The sequence below is a fragment of the Mesocricetus auratus genome, unplaced genomic scaffold (genome assembly GCF_017639785.1).
Source record: "Mesocricetus auratus isolate SY011 unplaced genomic scaffold, BCM_Maur_2.0 Super-Scaffold_100013, whole genome shotgun sequence".
Taxonomy (NCBI): domain Eukaryota; kingdom Metazoa; phylum Chordata; class Mammalia; order Rodentia; family Cricetidae; genus Mesocricetus; species Mesocricetus auratus.
Genome location: NW_024429196.1, coordinates 62,383,471 through 62,408,379, shown reverse-complemented (window position 1 = coordinate 62,408,379; position 24,909 = coordinate 62,383,471). Strand labels below are relative to the sequence as shown.

Here is a 24,909-nt window from a genome sequence, read left to right as displayed (position 1 = left end):
CTAACAGTCATAAACAGGACAAGAACAATTCTTTTTTAACACAGGGTTAAGGGAGCCAGAACAAATAAATACAGACAGAATAGGATTTGATTCAATATATCTAATTCCTCCTCTCCCACCTTCTCCTCCTCCCTCTCCTTCCTCCTCCTCTTCCTCCCTGTACCACTCACATCCTCCACCTCTACATCCTCCTCCACCCTCTCCTTCTCTTCCTCCACATACTCCTCACCCCTCCTCCACCATCCCCTCCTCCTCACAGTGGCCAATAGCAGAAGATGCAGATCTAGTGTGGGAATCAGATCAGCCCCAAGACCTAGGCTGATCTCAACCTTCATCAGAGAAGTTTCTTTTCCTAGTGGGCAGCTGTCAACACAGAGAAGCACAATTGGTCAACATTCTGAGACTGGGAGCTCTGTTCTAAATGGGAAATCTTTGCCAACTTCTCACCCTGTGCCAAGGCTCAGGGAACACTGGAGGAGGCAGAAAGGATGCCAGAGCTGGAGGATGAGGAGAAGGGCTGGGAAGTGCTGTCTTCCGGATGTAACATGGCTATTGCTCTTCACTCAGAAACTGGAATAACAAGATCAAACCAGTCAAAAGTTCTGTACAGACAGGGGAGATGATTTCCAGGTCCCATCTGTCACTGAGGAGCTACTGGCAATGGTGGCTTCTGGGAAAGAGAATCAATCTTCTTGGAGGGTGTTGGCCACTGGTAGGTTTCTGATACTGCAGTGGATGGTCCCACATCCAGGTACATTTGGACACTGCTAGCTGGATTAAGTGAGTTATCCAAAAAAAAGAGAAAGAGAGAGGGGGGGGGGGAAGGAACGAAGGAAGGAAGGAAGGAAGGAAGGAAGGAAGGAAGGGGAAGGAAGATGAATTTGGGAGGGGAACATATTGAGAGGAATATGGAGAAATGTGAGGTCAATCATGGTGGATATGATCATATTTTATTGTGTACATATATGAAATTCTCAAGAGTAAAATGTATTTAAAAAATAATGTAGAGCTGAGGATCTAACTCAGTGGTAGAGAACCTGTCTAGCATGCATGAGGTTCCAGGTTTAATTCCTAACACCTCAAAACCAATAATAATGCAATGTTCAGGGACTCAGACACTTGTCCTGGTACAGTCCAGGTTAATCAGCAGTGTGCATCACTGAGAATGTAGATCAGTGCTGTTTGCATGGCAGCCAGGAATAGGTTTCATTGAGAATTTAAGGGCTTCAGATTGGCAGGCAGGTATGAAACATGTGGAGGGAGAGAAAGAATGGAGGACTTGGGGACAAAATGCCTTAGATGACTGCACATGTTTGAGGAAGTCCAGGCCAGTGAATAAGGAGGCAGACAAACGAATGGAAGAAACACAAGGGCATGGAGCCTTCTAGAACACAGACCTGCAGTGAATGATAGAAAGCATCTCAAGCAGCATTTTGGGGGAACTAGCCTGTGAGGTAGCTGAATGGGACAACATAGAACCCAACATATGTATCCCCTAAACCATACGCAACCATTCTGGTTTGCTTTTCCTTGGAGCCCTGATCTTCATGGGTGTGCAGTGAGAGACACAGCTCTGTCACAATGGAAGGTCTGGGTGATGAAAGGGGATGCTTCCTGGTGCAGTTCTAGGGGACCACCTCTCACAGAGATTCCAGAAGACACAGTAAGTTCCAGTGTTAAGAACACTCCTGTATTTTACAAGCCAAACATGCTTGTCTGTGTTGCTCCAGGAGACCTTCCTCACATAAACTATCCTAAAGCTTTCTAGCTAGTATTTAAATATTTATTCAACACTCACAAATTGCAAGGTATTCTCTTAAGTACGATGGCAACCACAGGCATCTAAAAAGCCTTTACCTTTCCATTTAATGCTGCTCTATTCAGTCAGGAAAATGCCACTGATGCAGCAGGAGCAGATATGGAAAGATGGTAAAAATATGGTAATATGAGTCACACCTCATTGCTGTGGAATGTTAGACAAAAGCGGGGAGGATGGGAAAATCTACAAAGCCATGGAAACTAAATATAAAGGCAATGATACTGCATCTTCAAATGTAAGTAGGACAGGAGAAACACAGAGTTTATGGCTTCAGGAAGATGCATATGCCTGTCCAGAAGTGGGGAGCTCAACGTTAGACAACAGAATCACCAGTCTCACAACATAAGTGAAATTTCTGTGTGGGGTAACACATACCTTTAGTCCCAGCATCCAGAAGGCAGAAGCAGGTGGATCTCTGTGAGTTCCAGGCCTGCCGGAGCTACACTCTGAGGCCCTGAGGTAAGTGTATGTTATATATGTACATATCTATATATTTTTACATTCAACAAAAGCAGACTCCTTTATACCCGCTTCCAGGTCTTTCTGAAGCAATGAAAGCTCAGGTTCCAAACGCCTGTTTAAATCTTCTATAATAGCAGACCTGACTCCTCATGAGGAAAGATCCTTGGAAATATCCTAGGCAACAGCTAAACATGGCTGTTGGGTAAACCGTTCTTTGCAAATAGGATGGAGGAGGACTCTGCACCTGGGTGGACACACAGATGGCACCATCTTCCCAGTATCATGACACGACATGATGGCTTATTCCTGAGAGCAGAGAGGTTGCTGCTGTATAAATTTATCGGGGTGACTCGGCACTACATGTAGGGGCACATGGATATATGAAAATCACATCAGGAAAGCTGTACCTGAGAACTCAGTGGGCACACCAGGCTTAGAAAAAGGTAAAACTTGGACTCCACAAGGAGGTGGACACCCAGTGTTGTGATGACAACGACCTGTCATTTTACCACCCAGTGTGTGCATTGAGGGACCAGCAGGTAGAGAACTTGACCATCCCAGGGGCTCTAGTTGAGCCTAGTCCCTGCTGCTGACATATCATTCCTTTGTCCGGGTCAAGTCTTGCCCTTTTGTTTCTGCAGCTGGACTCGGGGCTCTGCAGCTCCACTCACCCCTGTAACTCAGGAGGAGCCTGAACCCCACCAAAGTCTCCAGCCTGGGTAATCCTCCTTTGTCACACCCAACAGGGACTCTATTTGCACTTTTATCAGCCTGTCCTCTCAAGTCACTTGGAAACCCCTTGCCTCTTTAAGTCTCCCGAGCCATGCTGTAACCCACGTATATGCACAGATTTAGATAGGAGGGCTTTCTGTGTGAGGTGTATCTGGGAGTTAATATTAGTAAGAAGATTGAAATCAAAGAACGTGTGATTGCTTGGCCAGGGCAGTCAGAGAAAGGGTGAGTGTCTGTCAGATTGCTGCTGCTGGAGCTGAACCCCGTGAATTTATCGTTATTCCATGGATCCTGATAGGGTAAAAAGCCACACGCAGACCTCTTCAGACATAGTGCACCACAACCCTCATCCAGATTAGACTTTAGTTAATCATTCTCTAACCCTAGAGTCATTTGATTTGAGATCAATTACGTTCAAGCATTTCCCAAGGCAGATGGAATTCTGGGACAGAGGGAATGTGCTTCTTCCTTTGAGCTGGACTGAGCTTTGAGAACTTTTGCTGGCATTGATGCTGGTCTATTTAAGAGCAGCTACAGAAAATACACAGGAGAAGCAAACGAGTGATAAAGATCCTTATGTTGCCACTATTTCACAAATTGTCCAAAACAAGTTGCAGCATTTTTATTCAAACTTACACTTTTTTCTATTACTGGATACAGAAGACTGATCTTAATCTGTCAAGCTTGAACTTTGCCTATGTTCCTGGGTCCCTGTTTTCACTTAGGGAGTATAATCAGTCTGTAACTGAGCATTGGCCCCACTTCAATAACCACATACCTTCATGCCTGGGCAGGCTGGCTGGCCTCCTGAAGGCTCCCATCTCCGGAGAGAACAAAACACACAAACAAAGCAAAACCCTCCTTGCCCTCCCCACCCAGTCTGTTCTAGCCACTGCCTCAGTTCCCCTTTCTCCTTTCTAGCACAAAGTTGTTGTGGCCTGTGTTTAGTCCCTCACCTGCCATGATAGGGCTTCCCTCCCAGGAATCCTTCTAAGACATTCCCAGCCACATCTGAGAACTTCCGTGTCTGTCACGTTCAGTTAGAGCCACGTGTCAAAGAGTCCAGCAGATTGTCTGAGAAATGTGTCATTAGAGAATGCTATGGAAAATTTTGTTGTTGAGCATGCTCCCACAACAGGTGATTGGGGTCAAATCACTTGGCATGGCCCAGAGGTGCAATCAAGGGTCACAGTGAATAGAGGTAGATGAGGCTGCCACAGCGCCGTGTAGCAGATTTTATAAGTAGAAACACCTTCTAAATACGATTAAAAACTATGGTGTAAGCCAGGCAGTAGTGGTGCACACTTTTAATCCCAGCACTCAGGAAGCAGAGGAAGGTGGATCTCCATGAGTTCAAGGCTAGCGTGGTCTACAGAGCAAGTTCTAGGACAACCAGAGCTACAACAGAGAGACCCTATCTCGGAAAACCAAAAACCAAACAAACTACAGTGCTAGGGTGATGGTTCAATGTATAAAGTGCCTACTGGGCAAGCATGAGGATCTGAGTCCCCAGAATCTGTGTAAAAGCTAGGCATGGTGGTGTGTGCATCAAACCCCAGTGCTGGGGAGGGCAGGGACAGGTGGATCCCAGGGACTGCCCAGTCTGTTAGCCCAATCCATGAGCTCCAGATTCAATGAGAGAACCTGTCTTAAAGAATAATGTAGAGGGCCATCCAGGAAAACACCTGAAGTTGACCTGTGACCTCCATGCTCATGCATGTGCATGCACACACTCAAATGAACACATACATGTACCACACGCACACACATAAAGTACACAGTAGATAAAAAATCAGCAGCATAGTCTTTTATCACCATTAAGTGCTGAGTAGCGTGTGAGTGTGTGAGCTACGCTTTTATACAATTTGCAGCTCAGTGCATTCGCTTATATCAGTGTCACCACAATCATACGGGGAGTGTTTTGTGCATGCTGCCATCACAGCTGTGATTTCACGAGATGACTGGCATTTCTCAGTCCCGTCATAATCCATGGAGCCACCTTTGTCTGTGGACTGGCTCACTGCTCAGACTGTGATCTGCACACAGCAGACGTAGCTGTGTCCTCCCAAATCCTCGTCTCAGCTCCAGCTGAGTCCCGTTCTCGAAGTCCACCACTTCCTTCACTACAGAAGAGAGGTAATTAGTACACAAGTGACCTCTCCCCCCACATTCAACCCTGACTATTTTCCTGAGCATTTGTCTTGGGTTGACAAAGGTATACTATTCTTTCAACATCTCTATTTGGCTGTCTAAACAACACATTAGATACAAATCAACTTTCTCCTTTCTGCCAATGAGTTCCTCCCCTAATCGTCCGAAATTGAGATAACAACATGGAACTCTGTTTTCTAATCTACAGTGAACCTGGCGGAGCCATCTTGAAAATATGGCTCAATTCCATCTGGCTTGCCTCATCTCCACAATGATGGTGCCCACTTCTGGAACCACCAGCATCCCTTCCTTGGATGTCAGCAATGGCCTCCACATGTCTCCCTGCTTCTGTTCACCCTTCAGACCACTCCCACACAGCAGCCATAGAGATGTACCCCAGAGGTGCAAATATGGCATACTCATGCTTATGGCCATCCGGATGTTTCCTTCCCAAAGGCGCTATGGATAAACTTTCTAGCAATTGGCCAGACACCAGTTGAGTTGGTCTTTAGGGACCCCCATCTTTCCTTGTCCCTTTTCTTCCTTCAGTCCTATACCCTGGTCTTCTGCCCCTCCAACGTGTTATGCTGTTCAGTCCCTCTGGGTCCTTACACTTCCCTTGTGCCTTTGTCTCACTGCTTCCCTTTTCATTCATAAGGTTTTAATTCTGCTACTGCCAGTCCCTTAGGGCAGGCTTTCCAGATCGCACTTCAGAGAGGCCACCCTCTCACCTCCTGTTCCCAGTTAACTCCCTCCAAGCCCCCAAGTTACAGCTGTAGGCATCTTTTACTTTTCCATTTGTGGAGATCCAGCCCCCCAGCACACATGAGCTCCAGAAGAGAAGGGACTTGCTGGCTGTCTAAACACTCTGTCATCTACCCACAACAGACTCTGCCAACTTGATGAAGAAACACTTGGTGAATGGATCAGTCACTTCTAAGGATCATACAAGTCACTAGTTTTCCTTGATTTCTGGATGCTTTACTTCTGGATGAAGTGTCTAACTATTACAGGGAGGACCGGGTTTCAGTTTTAACTTAACAATAACTCAAAAGCAGAATCTGAAAGACTAGGCAGAGGTATGGGCTCTTAATTTTTAGCTTTTAAGAATGCTGTCCCTTAATGGTGGCGAACCATCAAAGATACAGTTAAGACAGCAATCGGACTTCCCCTGACATACATCTCCACCTTTTCTGTTTTTTCTGGTTGTGAGTTTTATCTGATCCGCACTTAGAATTTAGTCATAACCACGGGTGTTACTGCTTACATGCAATTTTCAATTGCTGAAATTCTAGAAATGCTATAAAGTTAACGTCTTTTTCTATTTCAAACACATCGATTCCAAGACTATGTCATGCTAACCTTATTCTCAAGAATTACTAAGTAAAGATGTTGATATAAAGTTCACTGCTACAAAGCCCTGGAGGATGAAATTGTATTATAAAACACTGAGGCAATGCCCTGAGCTCATAATCTAATTGGATGTCAAATCATCCTGTGGCATAGTATGTGATTAAAATGGTTTTGGTATCAGTCAAAGGGAAAATAAAACAAAAGATGCAACTAGCAGGTGTGTGACTTCAAACATACCAGTCAGAAGTCAGAAAGTCTAACTTGAGATCATGTCTACAGAGGCTGGCAAGGATACACAACACAGTTACTGTCTATAAAAAGGAAAATAACTACTCCTAAATATCTTAGGAAACAATAAGCGAATGCTGGGTACTGGTGATTCGTGTGGATAGTCCCAGCACTGAGGAAGCTGAGGCAGGAGGATAGCCATAAATTCAAAATAGCCTAGTCTATACATTGGGTTCCAGCCTAGCCTGGCTTATAAAGTAAGACCCCCCCCCACACACATACATCCACACCTGAGTGTAGACACACATGCACAAAAAAACACACAAAGCTAAATGCAAACATTGCCAATCAAAATAAATAATTCAATGTAAACATTGTTTTATTGGAGAAAAGAAGTAAAGGAGAAAAGGACAAGAGAAAGACAACTCGCTCATGTGCCTTGTCTATGTCTGGTGCACCAGTTTGATGAGCAGCATAATCAAGAAAACAATAGTATCAATGAATCGTTTATCTGAATTTTCATTCTTTGGACATGCTCGGCCACAAACAGCATGAGAGTATTGTAAGAGCAAGCCTAGTTCCGTGAGAGGCTCCAGGACCAGCAGGGAGGAGCAGAGGCAGCCAGCGGAGGGCCTGGAAGGACATTCTGCTGCAGAAGGGAGCTGGAGGAGGAAACTACCTGGGCCATTTGGAAGCCTGTGTCGCACTGGGGTTAGATAGCAAAGGTGCACCCGGGCTGGAAAGTCCAGATCCAGTGCTAGACTCGGGTGTAGAAACTGTGAAACCGTTTCTAAAGGAAAACAGAAGCCTGCAGTCCTGTCTCATTACCCACCAAGGCCTCAGAGCCACGACCTTTCCCCCAGTTCCGAAACCTCTCTGGAAAATTCATTTCATGCCTGTCTCCTGTAGTAAAAGCCTTGACTGAGCTGTTACAAAACAGGAGACTTGGCTCAGGGAATGGGAGACATCACTTGATACCCCAGTTCCAGCTGGCGTTCTCGGGATAGTGCCTCTGACCCCCGTCTTACCTGAAATCTTGGACCGTGGCCTTTCCCCAGCAGAGGGGACTTTTGATTGTTCCTGTGCCAGGTGACTGGGAAGCAGACACAGCACATGCGTCACTTTCTTTGACACTAAAAAAAATGTCTCTTAGGCTGAGGTGGGGCTGACGGTACCCTGACTCTGAGACTCTTCAGTCACCAGCTTCTGGATGTAGGGCATCTTGGGAGGATTGATTGATGTCTACCAAATCTCTCTGGAAACCTCCATTTGACTTCCTTCCTTTATAGGGCCAGACCTCTGTCAGTTACCAGGCCGCAGCTAACACTCATCGACTGAGGTGATAAAACGCCCCTGTCTCCTGGATGGTCGCTTTCCCTCTAAGGGCTGTGTTTACAGTTCTGAGTCAGCCCTTGTCCCTTTCATCACTTTCAAAACTTCCCCCTCTTGTTCTCAGAAAAGAATCCAGTTTCTTCCTCCAACAAGACGTTCTCATTTTCCTTAAGAGTTTATTGGGTAAGAACGGTGCTAAATCGACAAAATAGGCATCTTCTGGATGCACATAAAGAGGGTGGAGGCCAGTCCTCATTGTCAGCTTGACTGGGTTCAGATCACTAGGGCATTTCTGTCAGGACACTGCCAGAGAGACTTAAACTTCAGGAGAAGAGCCAGTGTGAACACGTGGGGCTCTGTCCCATAGGCTGGGGCCCTAACTGATTACAAAGGAGAAAGGGAGCTGTGTACTTGCTTTCCTCTCTCTCTGTTTCCAGAATGTGGGTACACTGTGACCAGCTACCTCACAGGTGTCCTGTCAGGCCTCCCCACACTGTGACCAGCTACCTCACAGGTGTCCTGTCAGGTCACCTCACACTGTGACCAGCTACCTCACAGGTGTTCTGTCAGGCCTCCCCACACTGTGACCAGCTACCTCATAGGTGTTCTGTCAGGTCACTCCACACTCTGACCAGCTACCTCACAGGTGTCTTGTCAGGTCACCCCACACTGTGACCAGCTACCTCACAGGTGTCCTGTCAGGCCTCCCCACACTGTGACCAGCTACCTCACAGGTGTCTTGTCAGGTCACCCCACACTGTGACCAGCTACCTCACAGGTGTCCTGTCAGGTCACTCCACACTGTGACCAGCTACCTCACAGGTGTCCTGTCAGGTCACTCCACACTGTGACCAGCTACCTCACAGGTGTCCTGTCAGGCCTCCCACACTGTGACCAGCTACCTCACAGGTGTCCTGTCAGGTCACCCCACACTGTGACCAGCTACCTCACAGGTGTCCTGTCAGGTCACTCCACACTGTGACCAGCTACCTCACAGGTGTCCTGTCAGGTCACTCCACACTGTGACCAGCTACCTCACAGGTGTCCTGTCAGGTCACTCCACACTGTGACCAGCTACCTCACAGGTGTTCTGTCAGGCCTCCCCACACTGTGACCAGCTACCTCACAGGTGTCCTGTCAGGTCACCCCACACTGTGACCAGCTACCTCACAGGTGTCCTGTCAGGTCACCCCACACTGTGACCAGCTACCTCACAGGTGTTCTGTCAGGCCTCCCCACACTGTGACCAGCTACCTCACAGGTGTCCTGTCAGGTCACCCCACACTGTGACCAGCTACCTCACAGGTGTCCTGTCAGGTCACCCCACACTGTGACCAGCTACCTCACAGGTGTCCTGTCAGGTCACCCCACACTCTGACCAGCTACCTCACAGGTGTTCTGTCAGGTCACCCCACACTGTGACCAGCTACCTCACAGGTGTCCTGTCAGGTCACCCCACACTGTGACCAGCTACCTCACAGGTGTCCTGTCAGGTCACCCCACACTGTGACCAGCTACCTCACAGGTGTTCTGTCAGGCCTCCCCACACTGTGACCAGCTACCTCATAGGTGTTCTGTCAGGTCACTCCACACTCTGACCAGCTACCTCACAGGCCTGCTGTCAGGCCTCCCCTACCATGGCTGGCTGTATCTTCAAACTGGGAAACCCTTTCTGCCCCAAATTGCTCTCATTAGGTATTTTGTGTCTTGGGGGGAATATAAGGAACCAGATACAGGGTCAAGGTGAAGCAAGCTTTACACGCAAATTCAGTGGCGATATGGACAGGGCAAAGTCGAGAGGAAGCATCGATTCCACTTAGGAAGCCTGAACCACGAAGAATATTCAAACATCTTGCTTTACAGGTGATAGGTAAGCAAGGTGATCCATATGGTTAGCTTCATTTAACCTTAGCCCCACCATGACATATGCAGACTTGAAAATGTTAAATTTTACTCATAGGTGGTATAACTATGATTTGTCAAGTAATATTAATGAATTTTTAAAGAGATCACTAGGGAGGAGCCTCCTAAATTATCTCCCGGGGACTCTGGAAATCATCTACATCTATGAATAGTGGTTTTGTTTTGTTTTTACCAGCTCTTGCTAAGTAGCCCCGGGTGGTTGGAACATGTGATCCTCCTGCTTGAGCACCTCATCTGGTCCTCTGGGACACATCCAACTGTGTCCGTAAATGTTCATAACACCTTTCATCCTGTCTCAGAAGAGAACCCTACCTTATTCTTGAGGAGTACACTTCATATGCCTTCTAAAAGTAAAACTTCCTCTTCCAAGGTTGAAAGTGAGGTGAAATAAAAAAAAAAGTGAAAAGTTTGAGAGAGATGGAAAAAATCTAGTCAGCTTCTTAACAGTCCCAAAACTTCATTCACTTTTGTGTACCTCAGTTTCTTTTCTTTTCTTAGTTTTTAAAATAGATGCCCCTTGATCACTGTGCTCTGTACCCTTCATACTTTGCCTTCTTTTGGGAACCAACTCCTTCCGGTTCTGCCTTGACTGTCCTTCCCATCCCCACAGCTGCTCTTTCATATCCCCTGCATCTAGAAGAAGAAGAAGAAGGAGGAGGAGGAGGAGGAGGAAGAGGAGGAGGAGGAGGAGGAGGAGGAAGAGGAAGAGTCTGTACCCCAGGCTCATCTATGCCCCGTGCTCCTTCAACTCAACGTCTACAAACTGGATGCTTCACCTCAGCCTTAGCTTAGATTACACAGGAAAAAATGGATATGGTCTTTATTTCCTCCCTCTTTAGCGTGCATCTTCTTCTGCAAAATTAACTCCAAACTCTCCACTCACCTTCACTTCTGCTTTACACAGTCAGACCCCTCCCTCCCTCCCCCTCTTTCCCTCCCTCCCTCCCCCTCCTTCCCGCCCTCCCTCCCTCTCTCCTGCTCTTGCTTTCTCCCTTTCTTCTCTTCATTTTCTTTCTTTCTTTCTTTTTTTTTCTTTGAGATAGGGTCTTCCTGCCCTCCACCACACAATCCTGCCTCAGCCTCCCGGTGCTGAGATTACAGGTATGAGCTGCCACAGCCGCCTCATTTGTCTGGCCCCTTAGACAACTTGCTGATGAGAGTTTTGTTTTCCATTTCTTATGATACCCCCTATGTCCGTCCATAAACTCTATTGTTTAGAACATCACTTCCTTGTTTAGAAATTGTTCATGGTTTTCCACTGACCCCACCGAAGCCCTCATTTCTTACATACCATGTGGCAGCTTGTAATTGCCCCCCAGTCTATGTTTCCCACCTCATTATCCCCGCACACCCACAGAGGTGACCACACACAATTCCTGAGCATGCTGGGAATGCTTACACTCCCAGGACCCTGTGCTTTTCATTCCAAGCACATTTCTTGAAATCCTGTCCATGCTCCAGGCCCATCTTAAAGGCCACCACCTCTGCAAAGGTCCCCAGACCTCACTGTGCCCCCCCTTAAGAAGTCAATCACTCTACTCTGTATTCTCAGACTGGAACCGATATCCTAAACCTGGTTGGATGGGCCAGGAAGTTCTGAGAAGACACTGATGCCCAGGCTGTCCCTCACACCCCTTATATCAGGACATTTGAAAATACTTTCTAAGTGCTGTGGTAAAGTGAAAACAGCCTAGCATTTCCTGTCTAAACCATTTTAAGTGCATGGTGCAGCAGCTTGAATGCACACATAACTAGGCATCCATGTCTAGAATTCTCTATCGTGTGAAACTAGACTGTACTCATGCATACCATCCCTCCCTCCTCAGCCCTGTCAGCTGGGGCTCTGCTTGTTTCCTCCCAGTCACCCTGCTGCTCCTCACAAGGTGGAATCATGCAGCCCTTGTCTTTTGGAGACTGGTCTATTTCATGCAGTGCAATGTCCTCAGGAGTCAGGAACGCTGAAACGCGTACTCCAAATTCCTTCCTTTACATGGCCGAATCATATCCCACTGTGTTTATATGCCACCATTTGTTTGTTCATCCATGTATGAACACGCACACACATTGCTTCTCCATGTTAGTTCTTATGAATACTGCGGCTGTGACTATGAATGAACAGATATCTCAACAGCTTGCTTCTTAGGGATATAAGCTGTACAACTTTCAGTGGTACGTGTAAATATGATCATGATTCATGGTAATCAAAACAGGGAAGGGTTTGTTTTTAATTCTTCTAGGCGTAGTAGATCCACAAGTGATTCCTGGATTACATGGTCATTCTGTGTTTAATTCTTTTTGAGGACCTGCCATAACATTTTCTACCATGAATGCACCACGTTAGAGTCCCAAACAGGAATTCTAGTTACTTTGTTTCTCCATTAACACTTCTTATTGATGTTTCTTTTTTAATAGTAATAGTTCCAGTGGGTACAAGAAGTTAGTAATTTTAAAATTCAGATCTGAGTCACAATATATTAAACAAACATATGAAGTATACAAGAATATCATTTACACAATTAATATTAACTAACAGAAATTGGTTTTGTTGTACTTAGAATTTGATAAGCTTAAATCATGATTCATCTTAATGTTTAACTTCATAGTGCTCCTTCTAATCAAATATTACAACTTGAAAATGTTTCATTTGTGTGTCTGTGTATACGTACACACACATGTGTGTGAGGATTCCCACAGAGGTCAACAGAGGGTATCAAACCCTCTAGAGCTGCAACTCCAGTTAGTTGTGAGCTGCTCACTCTGGTCCTCTGGGGAAGCAGCAGGCATTCTGACCACTGAGAAAGCTTTCTTGCCTTTTAACTGAATTTTAATGATCAAACAAGCATCCTGGATCTTGCCACCCATTTAAAATTCAGAATATTGTTGGTTAATATTGCACCTATTATTTATACTGGAGATAACTACATTTTAAATGTTTTTTGTTTATGGGTGGTTTTGGTCTTTTGTTTTTATTGTAAGCCAAGGAGGGTGACAGGTGCCTATTGTGTTTGTTATTTTTCTGTTGCCTTGGTAAAATAGCCAAATGAAAAGCAATGGGAGAAGAAATAACTTGCTTATTTTGGCTTAGAGTTCCAGGGGACAGAGTCTATCATGGTGGGGAAGGCATGGCATGATGGCAGGAGCAGGAAGCTGGTTGAGCACGCTTCATCCACATCTGGAAGCAGAGGAAGCAGGAAGAAGGGTGACACTATCAAACCTCAAAGCCTACCTTCAGTGACAAGCTTAACCCAGCAAGGCAGTACCTTCTCAAAGTTCCATAGCCTCCCGGAACAGTGCCATCAGCTGAGGACAAAGTGTCCAAAGATACAAGCCTATGGAGGACAATGAGGCTGAGGAAGAAGGATCAGAAGTGTGAGGCCACCCTGGCTAGTGAGTCCCTGTCTCAGAGGTACAGTTTTGATTTCATCTATCTACACATATGTAAATGTATGTAAATATAAACTTACCACAGACACCCTGGTGTCTTTCCAAAACTCCAAAAGCGATTCTCGTGGACACGCAGGAACAACCATCACAGAGACACTTTGTACTCAGCCTCTCTGGATGTGCTCTGTGGCCCTGACTGACTTCCTGTAGCATCCTGTCCCTCTGAGCTTCCTGTGCTGTGGGTGGCTCTCCAGTCTCTCATGCTCCTTTACCTCCATCTGTCCTCATCTTCCTCTGGGTTGTCACCCCTTCTCCTCAGCTCTTTACCCGAGCCTGAATTTTGGGTCTTTCATCTTCTGGCCTATCTCTTACACTTTGCCAGAGCATTTATTCCATAGTAAGAGTGAATGAATGGAGTTACAAAGCCTGGTTCATCAGTTATATAGGAAGAGGAACAAAACAAAATGAAAATATTTACTGCTGACATTTGGTATGTTGACTGGGAGGGCAGGGCTTGACTTGAGTGAAATTACATGGCAGTTTCTGTGTGTGTGAATATGTGTGTGAGTGCATCCATATAAATGTGTGTGTGTATGTATGTATGTATGTATGTATGTATGTATGTAGTGAGTGTTTTGAGTAACTCTGTATGTGTGTGTGTGTGTGTGTGTGTGTGTGTTCATGGTTGTGAGGATTTATTAGGCTGACTTACATGATCAGAGCTGAGGATTTCTATAATTCTGTTCTACAAGTTGAAGAGACAGGGAATAGGTAGCTACTGGGTCCAAGAAGCTAGAAGCCCAAGCAAGAGGGAGCAAAGATGTAAGCCCAGCTCAAAACAAACCTAAAATCCCAGAAGCCCTGGAGAGCTGCTGGGGTGAGGCCTCATCGCAAATCTGGAGCCCAAAATAGGGATGAAGGCAGGGACATGAGGAAGCTGAGATGATTTAACCCAAATGAGTATATTAATTAAAAAAAAAAACAAACCTAACCTTGTGTCTGCTGTCAACAGGCAACGGTAACAATGAAAATGCGCTCATCGAAGAGTCGATTCTGTGCATGCAAGTTCCCTCTCCCTCTTTTGTTCTACACAGCCTCTCGCTTATCACATGGTGCCCACATTTGAGGCAGGATTTCGCCTTCAGCTCACTGACCCACGTGCCAATCTTCTCTGGAAACAACCTTACAGATACACTCAGAATTGAACTTGACTAACTTTGTAGGCATCTCTCAACCCAGCTAGACTGACAACCAAGATCTGTCATCACACACAGTCACAGAAAGGCAGACTCAGTTCCTTTAACACGTAGACCATCAGGACGCATCATGCTGGGCGATGCTGGCTTTATCTTGAGTAAGCATCATCTGTTCCCCTCTGTTAGTTACATCAATGGTCACTAACTTTGCTGCAGTATGGATTAAATCTCACTGGTTTCAATGGGCTGAAGATAACCTGCGTGTGGCTATGAAGTGCTTTGTTGGGGTTAGCTCAGTTCTAGAACAAGGAATTGCCTTCTGGATCCACTCTGCTTACTCTGAGGTCTCTCCGTTCATGTCCCAGAAAAGCTGAGGGTCTTTGGAAGACCAAAGAAGATGATGGGAAAGGTGACCTGCTCCACCCCCACTTTGGTGGAACCACACAGGTACAGGAGACCCAAGCTGGAAATCCTGCCCAACTGTTGAGCTGTGACATTCAAATTTTCACTCTTTTGAGTCTGGTGAGGGACTGCCCATTTCTCCCAAATCCAAATGCCAATCTATAACCAACACTCAATGAAGGCTTGAGCTGAGATGAAATGCTTTTCAGGCCGCTGCCCTAGAATCCCAAGGCCAAGTTGGCTGAATAAACAAGGGTAGCCTGGTATTCAAAACTACAGAACTCCCTGAACTGTAATGAGTGGCTTTTGGAGGTTCAAATGGAAAATGCCATGACGGTTCGTTTTGTCTCGGGAAATCAAAGTGCCCCTTGTTTGAGAAATACTGGAACGAAGGTTTTTGCTATCACTAAAGTGGGCTGGAAATGACAGAGTTAATGAAGCTGCAATCTCGAAGCTCTAAACAAACTGGAGCTTTTGATTGTATTTCCACCTGCACACCTGATCCCTGGACTCATTCGGCCGTGTTTGCTCAGAACGTTGAGTGGCAGCAGAGCTCTTGGTGTCTCTCTCCCACACTGTGAGCAGATACGTCTACCGCCTCACCCACACAGCTGGCCTGTTCACTGCCTGACTCTAAAGGAACTCTAGCTTTTAAGAGCCTGCTTTCTTTTCTTTTCATTCTCAAATCCTGCTCTTAGTAAATCCCAAGCTCAAACAAATATGATGTCATCCTGAGGCACAGAGGGGCTGGTACACATGCCTTGTTAATAACAGTGGAAACAGGAGGCCATGAAAGTCAACATTTTACCATCTGAGACCTGTTCATAATTTGCTCCTTTGCTTAGAGAAACAAGTGTCATCAAGGTTATCCTTAAAACTTCCCAGTAGTGCATGGCCCAGTTGGAAAGAGGGGTGCAAACTCCGGATAGCATTTGAGGCTCTTCTGCCCTTTGGAACCACGTTAAAGTTGTTGTAAGATAAAATACACTGTCCACAGTTTCTTCACCCTCAGAAAGTCAGTGAATGTAGTAATTGCTTTCCTTCTTCCCTCCTTTCTTCCTTCCTCTTTCTTTCCTTCTTCCTTCCTTTCTTCCTTTCTCTCCCTCTCCCTTTCTCTCTCTCCCTTCCTTCCCTCATTCTTCCCTCCATCCCTCCCTTAATTCCCTTCTTCCTTTGTTTTGAAACAGGTTCTTACACTAGCTATGTAGCTTACAATGGTCTGAAACACTCAGTTCTCCTGATTCTCTAGTCCCTGGGCTGCCAGTACCAGCACACTATAGGTTTGTCACAAATATTCAACTTCAGACCCTATCCCAGACTCGCCAAATTCAAGGATGGGGAATACGGGAGGGACGGGTGCTTAGCATAGAATGAATTCCTTCCAGGTGACTCTAATTGTTGGGTCAAGTTTGAAGTACATTCAAGTTTATTAATTCACAGTGCAAAAGGCCACCTGGTATCTGAATATGTATCAGCCACATCCATGCTTACTGATGAGCTAGAGAAGCCAGGAGGCCTCTGAGGCACCTGAATTGTATTCTAGCATTTTTATCATGCCTCAGAAATGCAAAGACAAATAAATTGGCCTCTTGATTCAAAAGTCATAAAATCAGCTGTGTGTCACATAAAGTCATGCAAATAAACCTCTGCAGGTGATTTTGTTGTTGTTACTTATGATAAGAAACTCAATATACTAAGCTTTCTCCTTTTCAGTTACATATGAGAAACATTGTTATAAGCCAGGGAGTTATTTTTAGTCAAAGGACAGACATGAAACTACAGAACAACTTGTTTTCTTAAACGATGGAAACTTTCATTACATTTTCTCTGTACCTAGCCTACTCCTTAGTCTAAAGTAGATGTTTAATAAATATTTTCTCAAAGTGAGGCAAATGTATTTAGTGGCAAAGAAGGGAGAGAGTGAGAGTGATAGAGAAAACAGAAGGAAATATAAACATGTGATACAGAGAAAAGACTTTAAAAAGATAGAGACAGCCCCCCATGTCTGTAGGTCCAGCATCCATGGACTTATCCACGCACTAATAGAAAACCCTTGCACTTATTGAACATGTACAGACCTTTTTCTTGTCACCATTCCCTACCAAATACAGAATAACACCTATTTTCATATTACATACCACAAATCATCAAAAGATGATTTTAAGTATAAAGAAGGATTACAGAGGATCCACATTCTATGCCGTTTTAATAAGGTACCAGAGCCCCTGAGATGTGGTAAACCCTCAAGGGGTCCTAGAGTCAAACATTCATGGAGACTGAGGCTTGGCTATTCAGAGAGGAGACATCAGGTGCAGAGGGAAAAGAGACAAAAGATGATACTTTAAGAAACAAAGAACTAAATCAGTTTATAAATTATAGAAGACTCAAGACCTTCAGTTTTAATGACATAGCCACTAGGAAACAGACTATTTCCTCTTTCAATATTATCTATCAAAATCCTCGCCTCCAAATGCAGGCCAAGTGTCAAGGACTCGGAAGCGGACTCTTAGAGATGACTCTGCCTGTTCTGGTCTCATTATAAAACGTCTCCTGTGGGCTCGGATGTTTGAACACTTGTCTCCAGCGAGCGGTGCCATCGTGGAAGGGTGTGGAACTTTCAGGAGACGGAGCTTCTCCAACAGAATGCGCCTAGAAGTTTGATAGCACAGCCCTAACTTCCTGAACTCATTCACTTGCCACTGCAGACACAGCGAGACCCGCCACCTCGTTCTCCGCCACCATGTCTTCCTGACCAGGGCAGACCGTTTGCTCTCCTCAACTGTGAACCCTCTCTCCATGAAGTTGCTTCTTGTCAGACATCAGGTCCAGAGATGAGAAAAGGAACCTCCTTGGTTGGAAGAATTCTTTTTCTGGGATAGGCCTGTGTGGATCTGGTAAGTTGCTTGTGGGGCAGTGCATGTGAGGGAAGAGGCAAGTTCTTGGCCAAGAGAAGAGAGAAAAAGGGCAGTTTAGGTTTGCGGAGAGGATTTCTCAGAGTTGCAACTTACAACAGCTGCTCGTGGGTTTGGGAAACATGGCTCAGTGGAGCAAGGTAGGTGGGTTCTCACTGCGAACCACACTCCACTGTTCACCTCACAAGCAGTTAGCCTGGCTCATGCTTGGTTTCATGTCTAAAACTGGAACATACTCTAATACAATAAATATCATGTGTAGAAACTAAGAAGAGTGTTCCCCAGAACTTAAAATGCAAATGTTTTCTGGCTGCTGTTCTATGGCAGTTAACTGAAGATTCCATGAGCAGTTATACGTCGGAACAGTTTTACATCAGAACAATACGATCTGATGCAAAAGCTGGAAGGAGACTTCTCCCTACTCCTAAGGAGGCACCTGCTTGTTCAGGAGGAAACAAACTCAAACTCATAGAAAGAAACCTTGCAAGTGGGTCTTCAGAGGCATAAGAATGATTCATTTCTAGACAAGAGGTTTTTTTCCCCAATTAATACTTATATTCATAAATGCCTGACCCTACAATCAGTTTAGCTAGGATTGGACATTCATTCTATCATCTCAGATCATACTCAAGAGAAGAGCAGAGAAAAGCAATGCACAGTTCCATCTCTGTTCTCTGGACTGTATTGATGTTGTCTATTTGCAGATATGGTATTCAATCATGTGGATGACGAGATATTTGGTGCACAGATATGGAAACAGAATCCATCTTGCAGTCAGTCCTAGACTTTCCTTGGTTTCTTTGCATTTGACTCAACAACATCCTTTCACTATACATCCCACTCAGAAAACAAATTGAGACTTTACACTTCTTGCTTAAAGAAAAACATTACAAAGAATGCAAACTGACAAGTGAAAAAAAATCTCATGAAAAATGTGTACTTTATGTACCTGTGCACAAATGCAAGTAAATCCTATGGGCATTCATTCCTTCAGTCTCTCTGCAGAAACCCCGCCCCATCTTCCCTCTGGGCGTGGCTGACCTAAATTTAGATGCATCTCTCATTAGTCTCATTGGGAATTTCAATGGTTACAATCTCACTAACCATTGTCATGGTTAATCTTGATTGTTTACTTGACAGCATTTGGAATCATCTCTGTAGGCAGCACTTCTGGGTGTGTCTGTGGAGGTCTTTCCAGAGAACTCTGAGGAAGGAAGGAAGACCCATGCTGAATGTGGGCTGCACCATCCCATGGACTGGGGTGCTGAACAGAGTAAAAAGGACGGACCGGAGACATAGGTGGCTCAGAGGTTAGGTGCATATGTACTGCTCTTGTAGAGGATTCTAGTTGAGTTCCCAGCACCCATATCAGGCAGTTCATAACCTCTGTATGTCACCCCAACTCCAGGGTATCCAACAGCCTCTTCTGGACTCTACTATCAACTGACTCACATAGGCACACTCCCACTCACAGATACATACATATACACCCGTATACACCCAATTAAAAATAAAAATAAACCTTTTGTTAATGGATGAAGGAGAAAGCATGTACTAAGTATGGACATTAGGATTCACCTCTGCTTTCTGACTACGGTAACAATGTGACCAGCTGCCTCAGACTTCTACAACCACAGCTAGGGCCAGTCTTAAAGTCATCCATTCCTCTTTAAAAAAGAAAATGTAACACAAATTAATAAATGACCCAGAGTCTGATATTGGGGTTCAAACGTCAAGCTGAATACCAGAAAAACAAAGCAGCTGGCCAATACACTCTACCTTTACCTAAGGATGAATGGGCTGACCATACCTCCAAGAGCTCTCACCAAGCCCCAGACATCTTCTCAGTGTGTCTGGAGAATGAATGCCTCTCTGAGACATTGCTTATATCTTACATACTTCCATAATGTTGACATTAAAGGTGTGAGTTGTAATTCTCTTTTAGATTGATTCACTCTTGTGTAGATCTGGGTGGCCTTGGACTCACAGAGATCCATTTATCTCTTAATCCTGTGTCCCAGGATTAAAGGCGTGTACCACCACCTCTTACCTTCTGACTGCTGGGATTAAAGGTGTGTGCCTGGCTTCTAAGGCTTGTGGCTGTCTTTGCTTTCTGAATCCTTAGTCAAACTTTAATAAATCATAAATAATATATCACTATGTGTATGAAAGTACACTAATGAATGCTTGGTGACAATTGAAGGCCAGAAGAGGACATCAAATCCCCTGAAACCAGAGTTATAGGTGGATTGTGAAAAACCATGTGGGTGCTAGGAATTGAACTCTGGTCCTCTGCAAGAACAGGAAGTGCTCTTAACTGCTGAGCCATTTCCCCAGTCCCTCCTCCTTGGTCTTCTTGCCCAGAGGGGTTGAAGCCTCAAGCCAGAAATGGAAATGAACTCTTCTTTTCCTCTTTATGTTTCTTTTGTGGGATATTTTGTCACTCCCCAAGCACACTGTAAAATCAAAGAGTGTGGAACAATGGGGATGTGCCTTTCCCTGGACAGCAGTGATCATTCTTGAGTCACCTGAGTTCATAGAAATCTTAAACCAGCTCAGTTTCATGAAAACATGTTACCTAGGATTCCATATTCCTACTGTTCTGTTTGTAAAATATTGAACTTGTAACATTTTTTATTAAATGAGCTACTTTTCCATTTGAGGTAAACATGGTGTTGCTTTTATCAGGGTGTGTCATTTGGATTCTGGTATAACGTGTGTCTGTTGTACTTATGAATAGGCCTTGGCAGAATGTAGCAGACAAAGGAGACTCTCAGTTCCTAAGATCCTTTGTACACAAGGAAACTGAAGAAATGAATGTGTTTATGAACTAAATGACTTTCTGCAAACACATTCCTCCTCTCTGAGATCACACTCTCTTGGCAGGAAGACTGCTGCTGACTGAGTACCTCCAACCAGCCAAGCACGTGACAGACGTCATTTCTTCCCCTTTTTAAAACTAAGGCATGCAGATATTATTATTGTCCCTATTTTCAGGTGAAGAAACTAAAGATAAGAAGATAAAAAAAGACAATGATACCAGATCGCTCCTAGCTGAGGGGTTCAAATCAATGTCCAATGCAAAACCAAAAGAACTTTCTATTGTGTGGTGTGGCACTGTTCACTCACTTTGGAATCCTTACAGCTGAAGCTAATTTTGATCTTTCTGCCTCAGTACTGGGATTATAGGTAAGTACTACTATGACAGGCTTGTGTGAAACTGGGAATCAAACCCAAAACTTCATGTGTATTAGACAAGCACACTATCAGCTGAACTACATTCCCAGTCTATCAACTTGTAATTCCAATATATCTTCCCTCATGACTGATTGTCAAAAAAAAAAATAAACCACCCACCTACACACACACACACACACACACACACACACACACACACACACACACCTGTCTCTTTAAGTCCATAGAGTAATGTATAGAGCATAATGGTTGGAATGAGACTCCGTACCTCACCATTCAACTCGGTCTCCTTATAGCACTTTCTATTGAGTTTCACAGTTCAAGCTTCTATGCTAGGCCTGTGTACTGTAAGCAAGGTGCTCAGCCACTCAGACTCAGTTTCCCTTCCATAAAGCAACCATATGGAGTACAGAAAGCTCACAAATGGTGTCTGGAGGAAACTCACTCTGATTTATCAAATTAGCTTTGCCTGAGTCTGGAATCCAAAGGGAAGACAAGGAAGGTCTTTACATTACAACCTTGTCCTTTGAAACTCACATAAAATTTACTAAGATGTCTAGAGTAAAAAAAAGTGCCTGGACCATTTTAAACATGTGAATATTAACCCTAACTTGGATCAATGAGAATGGAACACTTGGGTAATATCGCTTGTGTGGGTGCCTTGACTGGAGCAGTTTGGGCTGCGAAAACTTTGTACTAAGGAGCAAGATTCTGCTCCATGCTCATAGATGCCTTCATCTGCTCAGCTATGGTGACAAGTATCATGGCTCAGCGGGGCTCCCTGCCTTAGAGCAAGTAGTCAGTGCTCCACATCATATCCAACTCATCAAAGAGCAGGGCAGAATTTATTCATAAAATAAAAATGATTCTTTGCCTGTTGTAATTAAAAGTGATAATTACTATATTCACCCAAATTTGTAACAACATTATTCATGATAGGAAAAAGATAAAAGCAACTGCCCTGTCCATCAAGAAAGGAGTCAATAAACAGGCTATGGTACACGTATTTGGAATAATATTTAGCTTTAAAAGGAGAGAAATTCCAGTATGTGGGAACCTTAGTATGTTATTGAAACACAAGCACAAATACTGGATGATTCCTCACAATAAGATAAGCATGGTTAGGCGAATTTACAGAAAGGTGACTTCAAGGTCAGGGAAGAGGGGAGATGGGTCACTATTTAATAGATGTGTAGAGTTTCAGTTTTTTCAGGAAACAATGTTGTGGGGATCAATTGCATAGCAATGCAAGAGTATTTACCACCATTGAGTTATACATTAAACATGCCTAAGATGGTAAAAGCTCATATGACACGTGTTTTCATCATAACTAAAATGAGTAAATAAACAAATAAATGAATATAGATGTCAACCAAATCAACTATGGCTACCAGGGTGGCCTCCGGTGACTTCTGCTGTTACTGTTCTACAAGGTCTGACAGAATTATCAATGACTTTCCTGCCAGTGGCTAATCCCAGCAGTGAGCCACAGCTGTGGTCTGTGCTCTTTGGTCTAAACACGAGTGTGGGCCTCCTACCTTTAGCCTTTGAGTCTTTCTTGGGAGACTTACAGTTATGAACCTTGAATTAAGGACTGTGTGTGCAGGACATGCTGGTGACCCGGGGAACCATTCCATATGGGAGATTGGACAGCAGTGCCACTGTTTTCCTTGCAGGACAGTTGTGTGAAATCTCATGGTTGTCAGAAGTGATGCTTTTGCCCCTGGCAACATCAATAGAGCCCTAAGTGATATCCCCAGGCTTATCCATGTCTTTTCCTGGCATATGCCTGTCACATCTGCAACTTATTTGGGCCATTTCTTTAGCAGGAAATGGTTGAGTCTCTTCATTAATAGGGCTTACTGAGATTACTGCTTTCAACCCTTCGGGTTAAAATTACTGTCTATTAATTCCCTTTAAAAGAGTGTTTGAATTTCACAAGTGTGTGGATTGAATATCCTTTGTTTGCCTTGAATTGGAGGAGAGAAGACAAACATCACATGCTCCAAAACAAATGAGCGCTGCCTTCAAGTCCAGCATATCAATTAACCAACACATGATTAGCCCCTAAATTGGTCTCCCATCCAAATACTAACCAGGCCTAACCCTGTTTAGCTTCCTAGATCAGAGGAGATTGTGTGCATTCAGGGTGATATGGCTGTAGACAGCCCTTAAATGGTAATGCAGTATTTGTTTTACTTTACCTAGACATTAACCTAAATTCCTTATTTTTCATTCCATGACTTCCTCCATACTTCACACACATGTACATGTTGAAGTGTGTGAATTAAGTGCATGTATTTGGCACATACATTACATGTTATATTGAAATGAAACTGGAAATAGCAGCAATGTGGGCACTGATGACAGAGTACAGATTTTGTCCCTGATAAGTATGGTCCTTCTATGTTACATTTTCTCTCCAAACACAGCTCTCAAACAGCTCATAATTGGCTGCACAGAAACCAAACTGCAAAGGGACAGCTCTCACGTTGAGTGTGTCATAAAAAGCCAAAGTCATCCTGAAGACCAAGTACTACCTATCAGTGGAATGGGGACAAGTGACTTCTGACCTCTGACATCACTGCCACTGGGGAGTTTGGGCCACAGCTGTGATTTCCATCAGCACTCACTGTCTTCCACAAAGGGCTAGGGGCAGCTCTTGCCTAAAGTGATGAAGTGGTGTTCAAAGGACTTTGAGATGAAAGGGCCTTTGGAATCCAAAGGCTCACTGTGGAAGTAGATCCTCTTTTATATGGTACTAGCAAATGACCTGCCCTTGGCCTTTTAAAGTGTTACTTCCAATCTGTCAAGAAACCGAAGAGGAGACACAGCAGGTGAGACCACCAGATGTGACAAAAACAAACTCTTTTAGAGCCTAAACTAGGAGTTATATCACTGACAAGAATGAATGAGTCTTCTCTGAGAGTTTTCTGACTGAACTGGAGAAACTGGAGAAGCCCTCGTTGGGAGCTTTTTGTAACAGGACAACAGAGATGAGAATGCTGCATTAAGCTTAGCATATAAAAGCTACCAACTGATAGAGAAGTTCTTCACCTGGGCTTCATGTAACCAACAGCAAGCTTAAGACAAGCCTGACGTGTGTGAGAATGGCAGGGGCGTGTGAGCGTCCCACAGTGCTTCCTGGCCCAGCGCTCTTGGAGCCCTTCTAGAGCTATGGACCACTCCTTACCCCTTAGCTCTCTTGCTCACTTGTCAATAACTATCTACATTTCTGTTTCTAACCACATGTCCCTGGTCCAATTCTTTATGGTGGGATGCAAGAACTTGCATACTTTGACAGGTTCTCTTGGAACCTTCCAGTCAGATGTCCTGGGACTCAGATCTGAATTTACTGCATATTTATGGGAATTTCAAACTTCTTGTGGGAAGGGGAAGTAGGAGCTTCAAATTAAGTTTCCTTTTTAAATTCCACCAAGAACAGGTGGTTTGTTCTACTCAATCAAGACTTCACAGGGCTGATTTCATGCATAGATAAAAGCAGTGATGGCTCCTTTCCCATGACAGAGTCTCAAACTCGTGATCCTCCTGTCCCAGCCTCTGAGTGCTGGAGTACCACTACACCTGGACCTGCTCCAGGGGCTTTCTCCACATACTGTATTAAGTTTGTGTTTGCAATTCGGTGTCTTTTGGATGGCTTGCCTATTCTTTATTTGCAAAACCAGAACTCTCCACCAGCAAGTGGAGTAACTTGCTGAAGTAGCATAAGTAGGAAGTGACAGAGGTAGGTTTGAGCTCAAGAATTCCAGGGTTCTGTTTTCATTTATGATCCCATAAGAAAAATAGCAAGCATTGT

The 24,909-nt window shown here is 44.5% G+C and overlaps 2 long non-coding RNA genes across 3 annotated transcripts; one reads left to right on the top strand and one right to left on the bottom strand.

Annotated features, from left to right (window-relative positions):
• The first annotated feature begins 1,954 nt into the window (after window positions 1–1,954).
• LOC121143625 lies at window positions 1,955–24,342 on the top strand. Of its 2 annotated transcripts, none has more exons than XR_005880888.1 (5): window positions 1,955–2,278; window positions 13,086–13,406; window positions 14,479–17,876; window positions 20,892–21,083; window positions 23,525–24,342. It is a non-coding gene; the product is annotated as an uncharacterized LOC121143625 (long non-coding RNA). The 2 variants fall into 2 exon arrangements; XR_005880887.1 differs by having other exon boundaries at window positions 14,397–17,876.
• On the bottom strand, window positions 4,806–8,118 carry LOC121143624. The gene is made up of 2 exons (XR_005880886.1): window positions 7,774–8,118; window positions 4,806–5,136 (listed from the first exon to the last, which is right to left on the bottom strand). It is a non-coding gene; the product is annotated as an uncharacterized LOC121143624 (long non-coding RNA).
• Window positions 24,343–24,909: the final 567 nt, after the last annotated feature.